This window comes from Schistocerca nitens, chromosome 2 (assembly GCF_023898315.1).
Source record: "Schistocerca nitens isolate TAMUIC-IGC-003100 chromosome 2, iqSchNite1.1, whole genome shotgun sequence".
In the NCBI taxonomy this organism is placed as follows: Eukaryota; Metazoa; Arthropoda; class Insecta; order Orthoptera; family Acrididae; genus Schistocerca; species Schistocerca nitens.
Genome location: NC_064615.1, coordinates 1,136,364,150 through 1,136,377,187, shown reverse-complemented (window position 1 = coordinate 1,136,377,187; position 13,038 = coordinate 1,136,364,150).

Here is a 13,038-nt window from a genome sequence, read left to right as displayed (position 1 = left end):
GGAAACGATAGGATTTTCTTTCGGGTTCCGAGTATCTCTTTTTCGATGCATTATTCCTCCTTTACTGCATCCCTCGCTCCCTCACACTGACGAATTAACACACAATTTGCGTCCATATGAAATACTCTGGATTCCCTGCATTGTCCTTCTATATCGAGATACGTTTCTACGGAAACGATAGGATTTTCTTTTGGGTGTCGAGTATCTCTTTTCCGATGCATTATTCCTCCTTTACTGCATCCCTCGCTCCCTCACATTGACGAATTAACACACAATTTGCGTCCATATGATATACTTTGGATTCCCTGCATTATCCTTCTAAATCGAGATACGTTTCTACGGAAACGATAGGATTTTCTTTGGGGTTCCGAGTATCTCTTTTCCAATGCATTATTCCTCCTTTACTGCATTTCTCGCTCCCTCACATTGACGAATTAACACACAATTTGCGTCCATATGAAATACTCTGGATTCCCTGCATTGTCCTTCTAAATCGAGATACGTTTCTACGGAAACGATAGGATTTTCTTTGGGGTTCCGTGTATCGCTTATCCGATGCATTATTCCTCCTTTACTGCATCCCTCGCTCCCTCACATTGACGAATTAACACACAATTTGCGTCCATATGGAATACTCTGGATTCCCTGCATTGTCCTTCTAAATCGAGATACGTTTCTACGGAAACGATAGGATTTTCTTTGGGGTTCCGCGTATCTGTTTTCCGATGCATTATTCCTCCTTTACTGCATCCCTCGCTTCCTCACATTGACGAATTAACACACAATTTGCGTCCATATGAATTACTCTGGATTCTCTGCATTGTCCTTCTAAATCAAGATACGTTTCTACGGAAACGATAGGATTTTCTTTGGGGTTCCGAGTATCTCTTTTCCAATGCCTTATTCCTCCTTCACTGCATTTCTCGCTCCCTCACATTGACGAATTAACACACAATTTGCGTCCATATGAAATACTCTGGATTCCCTGCATTGTCCTTCTAAATCGAGATACGTTTCTACGGAAACGATAGGATTTTCTTTGGGGTTCCGTGTATCGCTTATCCGATGCATTATTCCTCCTTTACTGCATCCCTCGCTCCCTCACATTGACGAATTAACACACAATTTGCGTCCAATGAAATACTCTGGATTCCCTGCATTGTCCTTCTAAATCGAGATACGTTTCTACGGAAACGATAGGATTTTCTTTGGGGTTCCGCGTATCTCTTTTCCGATGCATTATTCCTCCTTTACTGCATCCCTCGCTTCCTCACATTGACGAATTAACACACAATTTGCGTCCATATGAATTACTCAGGATTCCCTGCATTGTCCTTCTAAATCGAGATACGTTTCTAAGGAAACGATAGAATTTTCTTTGGGGTTCCGCGTATCTCTTTTCCGATGCATTATTCCTCCTTTACTGCATCCCTCGCTCCCTCACATTGACGAATTAACACACAATTTGCGTCCATATGGAATACTCTGGATTCCCTGCATTGTCCTTCTATATCGAGATACGTTCGTACGGAAACGATAGGATTTTCTTTCTGGTTCCGAGTATCTCTTTTCCGATGCATTATTCCTCCTTTACTGCATCCCTCGCTCCCTCACATTGACGAATTAACACACAATTTGCGTCCATATGAATTACTCTGGATTCCCTGCATTGTCCTTCTAAATCAAGATACGTTTCTACGGAAACGATAGGATTTTCTTTGGGGTTCCGAGTATCTCTTTTCCGATCCATTATTCCTCCTTTACTGCATCCCTCGCTCCCTCACATTGACGAATTAACACACAATTTGCGTCCATATGAAATACTCTGGATTCCCTGCATTGTCCTTCTAAATCGAGATACGTTTCTACGGAAACGATAGGATTTTCTTTGGGGTTCCGCGTATGTCTTCCGATGCATTATTCCTCCTTTACTGCATCCCTCGCTTCCTCACATTGACGAATTAACACACAATTTGCGTCCATATGAAATACTCTGGATTCCCTGCATTGTCCTTCTAAATCGAGATACGTTTCTACGGAAACGATAGGATTTTCTTTGGGGTTCCGTGTATCGCTTATCCGATACATTATTCCTCCTTTACTGCATCCCTCGCTCCCTCACATTGACGAATTAACACACAAGTTGCGTCCATATGGAATACTCTGGATTCCCTGCATTGTCCTTCTAAATCGAGATACGTTTCTACGGAAACGATAGGATTTTCTTTGGGGTTCCGCGTATCTCTTTTCCGATGCATTATTCCTCCTTTACTGCATCCCTCGCTTCCTCACATTGACGAATTAACACACAATTTGCGTCCATATGAAATACTCTGGATTCCCTGCATTGTCCTTCTAAATCGAGATACGTTTCTAAGGAAACGATAGGATTTTCTTTGGGGTTCCGCGTATCTCTTTTCCGATGCATTATTCCTCCTTTACTGCATCCCTCGCTCCCTCACATTGACGAATTAACACACAATTTGCGTCCATATGGAATACTCTGGATTCCCTGCATTGTCCTTCTATATCGAGATACGTTCGTACGGAAACGATAGGATTTTCTTTCTGGTTCCGATTATCTCTTTTCCGATGCATTATTCCTCCTTTACTGCATCCCTCGCTCCCTCACATTGACGAATTAACACACAATTTGCGTCCATATGAAATACTCTGGATTCCCTGCATTGTCCTTCTAAATCGAGATACGTTTCTACGGAAACGATAGGATTTTCTTTGGTGTTCCGCGTATCTCTTTTCCGATGCATTATTCCTCCTTTACTGCATCCCTCGCTTCCTCACATTGACGAATTAACACACAATTTGCGTCCATATGAAATACTCAGGATTCCCTGCATTGTCCTTCTAAATCGAGATACGTTCCTACGGAATCGATAGAATTTTCTTTGGTGTTCCGAGTATCTCTTTTCCGATGTATTATTCCTCCTTTACTGCATCCCTCGCTCCCTCACATAGACGAATTAACACACAATTTGCGTCCAATGAAATACTCTGGATTCCTAGCATTGTCCTTCTAAATCGAGATACGTTTCTACGGAAACGATAGGATTTTCTTTGGGGTTCCGCGTATCTCTTTTCCGATGCATGATTCCTCCCTTACTGCATCCCTCGCTCCCTTACATAGACGAATTAACACACAATTTGCGTCCAATGAAATACTCTGGATTCCTAGCATTGTCCTTCTAAATCGAGATACGTTTCTACGGAAGCGATAGGATTTTCTTTGGGGTTCCGAGTATCTCTTTTCCGATGCATTATTTCTCCTTTACTGCATCCCTCGCTCCCTCACATTGCCGAATTAACACACAATTTGCGTCCATATGAAATACTCTGGGTTCCCTGCATTATCTTTCTAAAACGAGATACGTTACTACGGAAACGATAGGATTTTCTTTTGGGAGTCAAGTATCTCTTTTCTGAAGCATTATTCCTCCTTTACTGCATCCCTCGCTCCCTCACATTGACGAATTAACACACAATTTGCGTCCATATGAAATACTCTGGATTCCCTGCATTGTCCTTCTAAATCGAGATACGTTTCTACGGAAACGATAGGATTTTCTTTGGGGTTCCGCGTATGTCTTCCGATGCATTATTCCTCCTTTACTGCATCCCTCGCTTCCTCACATTGACGAATTAACACACAATTTGCGTCCATATGAAATACTCTGGATTCCCTGAATTGTCCTTCTAAATCGAGATACGTTTCTACGGAAACGATAGGATTTTCTTTGGGTTTCCGTGTATCGCTTATCCGATACATTATTCCTCCTTTACTGCATCCCTCGCTCCCTCACATTGACGAACTAACACACAATTTGCGTCCATATGGAATACTCTGGATTCCCTGCATTGCCCTTCTAAATCGAGATACGTTTCTACGGAAACGATAGGATTTTCTTTGGGGTTCCGCGTATCTCTTTTCCGATGCATTATTCCTCCTTTACTGCATCCCTCGCTTCCTCACATTGACGAATTAACACACAATTTGCGTCCATATGAAATACTCTGGATTCCCTGCATTGTCCTTCTAAATCGAGATACGTTTCTAAGGAAACGATAGGATTTTCTTTGGGGTTCCGCGTATCTCTTTTCCGATGCATTATTCCTCCTTTACTGCATCCCTCGCTCCCTCACATTGACGAATTAACACACAATTTGCGTCCATATGGAATACTCTGGATTCCCTGCATTGTCCTTCTATATCGAGATACGTTCGTACGGAAACGATAGGATTTTCTTTCTGGTTCCGAGTATCTCTTTTCCGATGCATTATTCCTCCTTTACTGCATCCCTCGCTCCCTCACATTGACGAATTAACACACAATTTGCGTCCATATGAAATACTCTGGATTCCCTGCATTTACCTTCTAAATCGAGATACGTTCCTACGGAATCGATAGGATTTTCTTTGGTGTTCCGAGTATCTCTTTTCCGATGCATTATTCCTCCTTTACTGCATCCCTCGCTCCCTCACATACACGAATTAACACACAATTTGCGTCCAATGAAATACTCTGGATTCCTAGCATTGTCCTTCTAAATCGAGATACGTTTCTACGGAAACGATAGGATTTTCTTTGGGGTTCCGAGCATCTCTTTTCCGATGCATTATTTCTCCTTTACTGCATCCCTCGCTGCCTCACATTGCCGAATTAACACACAATTTGCGTCCATATGAGATACTCTGGGTTCCCTGAATTATCTTTCTAAAACGAGATACGTTTCTACGGAAACGATAGGATTTTCTTTTGGGAGTTGAGTATCTCTTTTCCGATGCATTATTCCTCCTTTACTGCATCTATTCCTCCTTTACTGCATCCCTCGCTCCCTCACATTGACGAATTAACACACAATTTGCGTCCATATGATATACTCCGGATTCACTGAATTGTCCTTCTATATTGAGATACGTTTCTACGGAAACGATAGGATTTTCTTTCGGGTTCCGAGTATCTCTTTTCCGATGCATTATTCCTCCTTTACTGCATCCCTCGCTCCCTCACACTGACGAATTAACACACAATTTGCGTCCATATGAAATACTCTGGATTCCCTGCATTGTCCTTCTAAATCGAGATACGTTTCTACGGAAACGATAGGATTTTCTTTGGGGTTCCGTGTATCGCTTATCCGATGCATTATTCCTCCTTTACTGCATCCCTCGCTCCCTCACATTGACGAATTAACACACAATTTGCGTCCATATGGAATACTCTGGATTCCCTGCATTGTCCTTCTAAATCGAGATACGTTTCTACGGAAACGATAGGATTTTCTTTGGGGTTCCGCGTATCTCTTTTCCGATGCATTATTCTTCCTTTACTGCATCCCTCGCTTCCTCACATTGACGAATTAACACACAATTTGCGTCCATATGAATTACTCAGGATTCCCTGCATTGTCCTTCTAAATCGAGATACGTTTCTAAGGAAACGATAGGATTTTCTTTGGGGTTCCGCGTATCTCTTTTCCGATGCATTATTCCTCCTTTACTGCATCCCTCGCTCCCTCACATTGACGAATTAACACACAATTTGCGTCCATATTTAATACTCTGGATTCCCTGCATTGTCCTTCTAAATCGAGATACGTTCGTACGGAAATGATAGGATTTTCTTTCTGGTTCCGAGTATCTCTTTTCCGATGCATTATTCCTCCTTTACTGCATCCCTCGCTCCCTCACATTGACGAATTAACACACAATTTGCGTCCATATGAATTACTCTGGATTCCCTGCATTGTCCTTCTAAATCAAGATACGTTTCTACGGAAACGATAGGATTTTCTTTGGGGTTCCGAGTATCTCTTTTCCGATCCATTATTCCTCCTTTACTGCATCCCTCGCTCCCTCACATTGACGAATACACACACTATATGCGTCCATATGAAATACTCTGGATTCCCTGCATTGTCCTTCTAAATCGAGATACGTTTCTACGGAAACGATAGGATTTTCTTTGGGGTTCCGCGTATCTCCTCCGATGCATTATTCCTCCTTTACTGCATCCCTCGCTTCCTCACATTGACGAATTAACACACAATTTGCGTCCATATGAAATACTCTGGATTCCCTGCATTGTCCTTCTAAATCGAGATACGTTTCTACGGAAACGATAGGATTTTCTTTGGGGTTCCGTGTATCGCTTATCCGATGCATTATTCCTCCTTTACTGCATCCCTCGCTTCCTCACATTGACGAATTAACACACAATTTGCGTCCATATGAATTACTCAGGATTCCCTGCATTGTCCTTCTAAATCGAGATACGTTTCTAAGGAAAAGATAGGATTTTCTTTGGGGTCCGCGTATCTCTTTTCCGATGCATTATTACTCCTTTACTGCATCCCTCGCTCCCTCACATTGACGAATTAACACACAATTTGCGTCCATATGGAATACTCTGGATTCCCTGCATTGTCCTTCTATATCGAGATACGTTCGTACGGAAACGATAGGATTTTCTTTCTGGTTCCGAGTATCTCTTTTCCGATGCATTATTCCTCCTTTACTGCATCCCTCGCTCCCTCACATTGACGAATTAACACACAATTTGCGTCCATATGAAATACTCTGGATTCCCTGCATTGTCCTTCTAAATCGAGATACGTTTCTACGGAAACGATAGGATTTTCTTTGGGGTTCCGCGTATCTCTTCCGATGCATTATTCCTCCTTTACTGCATCCCTCGCTTCCTCACATTGACGAATTAACACACAATTTGCGTCCATATGAAATACTCTGGATTCCCTGCATTGTCCTTCTAAATCGAGATACGTTTCTACGGAAACGATAGGATTTTCTTTGGGGTTCCAAGTATCTCTTTTCCGATGCATTATTCCTCCTTTCCTGCATCACTCGCTCCCTCACATTGACGAATTAACACACAATTTGCATCCATATGAAATACTCTGGATTCCCTGCATTTTCCTTCTAAATCGAGATACGTTTCTACGGAATCGATAGGATTTTCTTTGGGGTTCCGAGTATCTCTTTTCCGATGCATTATTCCTCCTTTACTGCATCCCTCGCTCCCTCACATAGACGAATTAACACACAATTTGCGTCCATATGAAATACTCTGGATTCCTTGCATTGTCCTTCTAAATCGAGATACGTTTCTACGGAAACGATAGGATTTTCTTTGGGGTTCCGAGTATCTCTTTTCCGATGCATTATTTCTCCTTTACTGCATCCCTCGCTCCCTCACATTGCCGAATTAACACACAATTTGCGTCCATATGAAATACTCTGGGTTCCCTGCATTATCTTTCTAAAACGAGATACGTTTCTACGGAAACGATCGGATTTTCTTTTGGGAGTCGAGTATCTCTTTTCCGATACATTATTCCTCCTTTACTGCATCTATTCCTCCTTTACTGCATCCCTCGCTCCCTCACATTGACGAATTAACACACAATTTGCGTCCGTATGATATACTCCGGATTCACTGAATTTTCCTTCTATATTGAGATACGTTTCTACGGAAACGATAGGATTTTCTTTGGGGTTCCGAGTATCTCTTTTCCGATGCATTATTCCTCCTTTACTGCATCCCTCGCTCCCTCACATTGACGAATTAACACACAATTTGCGTCCATATGAAATACTCTGGTTTCCCTGCATTGTCCTTCAAAATCGAGATACGTTTCTATGGAAACGACAGGATTTTCTTTGGGGTTCCGAGTATCTTTTTTCCGATGCATTATTCCTCCTTTACTGCATCCCTCGCTAACTCACATTGACGAATTAACACACAATTTGCGTCCATATGAAATACTCTGGATTCCCTGCATTGTCCTTCTAAATCGAGATACGTTTCTATGGAAACGATAGGATTTTCTTTGGGGTTCCAAGTATTTCTTTTCCGATGCATTATTCCTCCTTTACTGCATCCCTCGTTCCCTCACTTTGACGAATTAACACAAATTTTGCGTCCATATGAAATACTCTGGATTCCCTGCATTGTCCTTCTAAATCGGGATTCGTTTCTACGGAAACGATAGGATTTTCTTTGGGGTTCCGAGTATCTCTTTTCCGATGCATTATTCCTCCTTTACTGCATCCCTCGCTCCCTCACATTGCCGAATTAACACACAATTTGCATCCATATGAAATACTCTGGCTTCCCTGCATTATCTTTCTAAAACGAGATACGTTTCTACGGAAACGATAGGATTATCGTTTGGGAGTCGTGTATCTCTTTTCCGATGCATTATTCCTCCTTTACTGCATCCCTCGCTCCCTCACATTGACGAATTAACACACAATTTGCGTCCATATGAAATACTCTGGATTCCCTGCATTGTCCTTCTAAATCGAGATACGTTTCTACGGAAACGATAGGATTTTCTTTGGGGTTCCGCGTATCTCTTTTCCGATGCATTATTCCTCCTTTACTGCATCCCTCGCTCCCTCACATTGCCGAAATAACACACAATTTGCGTCCATATGAAATACTCTGGTTTCCCTGCATTATCTTCCTAAAACGAGATACGTTTCTACGGAAACGATAGGATTTTCTTTTGGGAGTCGAGTATCTCTTTTCCGATGCATTATTCCTCCTTTACTGCATCCCTCGCTCCCTCACATTGACGAATTAACACACAATTTGCGTCCATATGATATACTCTGGATTCACTGCATTATCCTTCTAAATCAAGATACGTTTCTACAGAAACGATAGGATTTTCTTTGGGGTTCCGAGTATCTCTTTTCCAATGCATTATTCCTCCTTTACTGCATTTCTCGCTCCCTCACATTGACGAATTAACACACAATTTGCGTCCATATGAAATACTCTGGATTCCCTGCATTGTCCTCCTAAATCGAGATACGTTTCTACGGGAACTATAGGATTTTCTTTGGGGTTCCGTGTATCGCTTATCCGATGCATTATTCCTCCTTTACTGCATCCCTCGCTCCCTCACATTGACGAATTAACACACAATTTGCGTCCATATGGAATACTCTGGATTCCCTGCATTGTCCTTCTAAATCGAGATACGTTTCTACGGAAACGATAGGATTTTCTTTGGGGTTCCGCGTATCTCTTTTCCGATGCATTATTCCTCCTTTACTGCATCCCTCGCTTCCTCACATTGACGAATTAACACACAATTTGCGTCCATATGAATTGCTCTGGATTCCCTGCATTGTCCTTCTAAATCAAGATACGTTTCTACGGAAACGATAGGATTTTCTTTGGGGTTCCGAGTATCTCTTTTCCGATGCATTATTCCTCCTTTACTGCATCCCTCGCTCCCTCACATTGCCGAATTAACACACAATTTGCATCCATATGAAATACTCTGGCTTCCCTGCATTATCTTTCTAAAACGAGTACGTTTCTACGGAAACGATAGGATTATCGTTTGGGAGTCGTGTATCTCTTTTCCGATGCATTATTCCTCCTTTACTGCATCCCCCGCTCCCTCACATTGACGAATTAACACACAATTTGCGTCCATATGAAATACTCTGGATTCCCTGCATTGTCCTTCTAAATCGAGATACGTTTCTACGGAAACGATAGGATTTTCTTTGGGTTCCGAGTATCTCTTTTCCGATGCATTATTCCTCCTTTACTGCATCCCTCGCTAGCTCACATTGACGAATAAACACACAATTTGCGTCCATATGAAATACTCTGGATTCCCTGCATTGTCCTTCTAAATCAAGATACGTTTCTACGGAATCGATAGGATTTTCTTTGGGGTTCAAGTATCTCTTTTCCGATGCATTATTCCTCCTTTACTGCATCCCTCGCTCCCTCACATTGACGAATTAACACACAATTTGCGTCCATATGAAATACTCTGGATTCCCTGCATTGTCCTTCTAAATCGAGATACGTTTCTACGGAAACGATAGGATTTTCTTTGGGGTTCCGCGTATCTCTTTTCCGATGCATTATTCCTCCTTTACTGCATCCCTCGCTCCCTCACATTGCCGAAATAACACACAATTTGCGTCCATATGAAATACTCTGGTTTCCCTGCATTATCTTTCTAAAACGAGATACGTTTCTACGGAAACGATAGGATTTTCTTTTGGGAGTCGAGTATCTCTTTTCCGATGCATTATTCCTCCTTTACTGCATCCCTCGCTCCCTCACATTGACGAATTAACACACAATTTGCGTCCATATGATATACTCTGGATTCACTGCATTATCCTTCTAAATCAAGATACGTTTCTACAGAAACGATAGGATTTTCTTTGGGGTTCCGAGTATCTCTTTTCCAATGCATTATTCCTCCTTTACTGCATTTCTCGCTCCCTCACATTGACGAATTAACACACAATTTGCGTCCATATGAAATACTCTGGATTCCCTGCATTGTCCTCCTAAATCGAGATACGTTTCTACGGGAACTATAGGATTTTCTTTGGGGTTCCGTGTATCGCTTATCCGATGCATTATTCCTCCTTTACTGCATCCCTCGCTCCCTCACATTGACGAATTAACACACAATTTGCGTCCATATGGAATACTCTGGATTCCCTGCATTGTCCTTCTAAATCGATATACGTTTCTACGGAAACGATAGGATTTTCTTTTGGGAGTTGAGTATCTCTTTTCCGATGCATTATTCCTCCTTTATTGCATCTATTCCTCCTTTACTGCATCCCTCGCTCCCTCACATTGACGAATTAACACACAATTTGCGTCCATATGATATACTCCGGATTCACTGAATTGTCCTTCTATATTGAGATACGTTTCTACGGAAACGATAGGATTTTCTTTGGGGTTCCGAGTATCTCTTTTCCGATGCATTATTCCTCCTTTACTGCATCCCTCGCTCCCTCACACTGACGAATTAACACACAATTTGCGTCCATATGAAATACTCTGGATTCCCTGCATTGTCCTTCTAAATCGAGATACGTTTCTCCGAAAACGATAGGATTTTCTTTGGGGTTCCGAGTATCTCTTTTCCGATGCATTATTCCTCCTTTACTGCATCCCTCGCTAACTCACATTGACGAATTAACACACAATTTGCGTCCATATGAAATACTCTGGATTCCCTGCATTGTCCTTCTAAATCGAGATACGTTTCTACTGAAACGATAGGATTTTCTTTGGGGTTCCAAGTATTTCTTTTCCGATGCATTATTCCTCCTTTACTGCATTTCTCGCTCCCTCACATCGACGAATTAACACACAATTTGCGTCCATATGAAATACTCTGGATTCGCTGCATTGTCCTTCTAAATCGGGATTCGTTTCTACGGAAACGATAGGATTTTCTTTGGGATTCCGAGTATCTCTTTTCCGATGCATTATTCCTCCTTTACTGCATCCCTCGCTCCCTCACATTGCCGAATTAACACACAATTTGCGTCCATATGAAATACTCTGGTTTCCCTGCATTACCTTTCTAAAACGAGATTCGTTTCTACGGAAACGATAGGATTTTCTTTTGGGAGTCGAGTATCTCTTTTCCGATGCATTATTCCTCCTTTGCTGCATCCCTCGCTCCCTCACATTGACGAATTAACACACAATTTGCGTCCATATGATATACTCTGGATTCCCTGCATTATCCTTCTAAATCGAGATACGTTTCTACGGAAACGATAGGATTTTCTTTGGGGTTCCGAGTATCTCTTTTCCAATGCATTATTCCTCCTTTACTGCATTTCTCGCTCCCTCACATTGACGAATTAACACACAATTTGCGTCCATATGAAATACTCTGGATTCCCTGCATTGTCCTTCTAAATCGAGATACGTTTCTACGGAAACGATAGGATTTTCTTTGGGGTTCCGTGTATCGCTTATCCGATGCATTATTCCTCCTTTACTGCATCCCTCGCTCCCTCACATTGACGAATTAACACACAATTTGCGTCCATATGGAATACTCTGGATTCCCTGCATTGTCCTTCTAAATCGAGATACGTTTCTACGGAAACGATAGGATTTTCTTTGGGGTTCCGCGTATCTCTTTTCCGATGCATTATTCCTCCTTTACTGCATCCCTCGCTACCTCACATTGACGAATTAACACACAATTTGCGTCCATATGAATTACTCTGGATTCCCTGCATTGTCCTTCTAAATTAAGATACGTTTCTACGGAAACGATAGGATTTTCTTTGGGGTTCCGAGTATCTCTTTTCCAATGCATTATTCCTCCTTTACTGCATTTCTCGCTCCCTCACATTGACGAATTAACACACAATTTGCGTCCATATGAAATACTCTGGATTCCCTGCATTGTCCTTCTAAATCGAGATACGTTTCTACGGAAACGATAGGATTTTCTTTGGGGTTCCGTGTATCTCTTTTCCGATGCATTATTCCTCCTTTACTGCATCCCTCGCTCCCTCACATTGACGAATTAACACACAATTTGCGTCCATATGGAATACTCTGGATTCCCTGCATTGTCCTTCTAAATCAAGATACGTTTCTACGGAAACGATAGGATTTTCTTTGGGGTTCCGCGTATCTCTTTTCCGATGCATTATTCCTCCTTTACTGCATCCCTCGCTTCCTCGCATTGACGAATTAACACACAATTTGCGTCCATATGAATTACTCTGGATTCCCTGCATTGTCCTTCTAAATCGAGATACGTTTCTACGGAAACGATAGGATTTTCTTTGGGGTTCCGCGTATCTCTTTTCCGATACATTATTCCTCCTTTACTGCATCCCTCGCTCCCTCACATTGCCGAATTAACACACAATTTGCTTCCATATGAAATACTCTGGGATCCCTGCATTATCTTTCTAAAACGAGATACGTTTCTACGGAAACGATAGGATTTTCTTTGGGGTTCCGAGTATCTCTTTTCCGATGCATTATTCCTCCTTTACTGCATCCCTCGCTCCCTCACATTGACGAATTAACACACAATTTGCGTCCATATGAAATACTCTGGATTCCCTGCATTGTCCTTCTAAATCGAGATACGTTTCTACGGAAACGATAGGATTTTCTTTGGGGTTCCGCGTATCTCTTCCGATGCATTATTCCTCCTTTACTGCATCCCTCG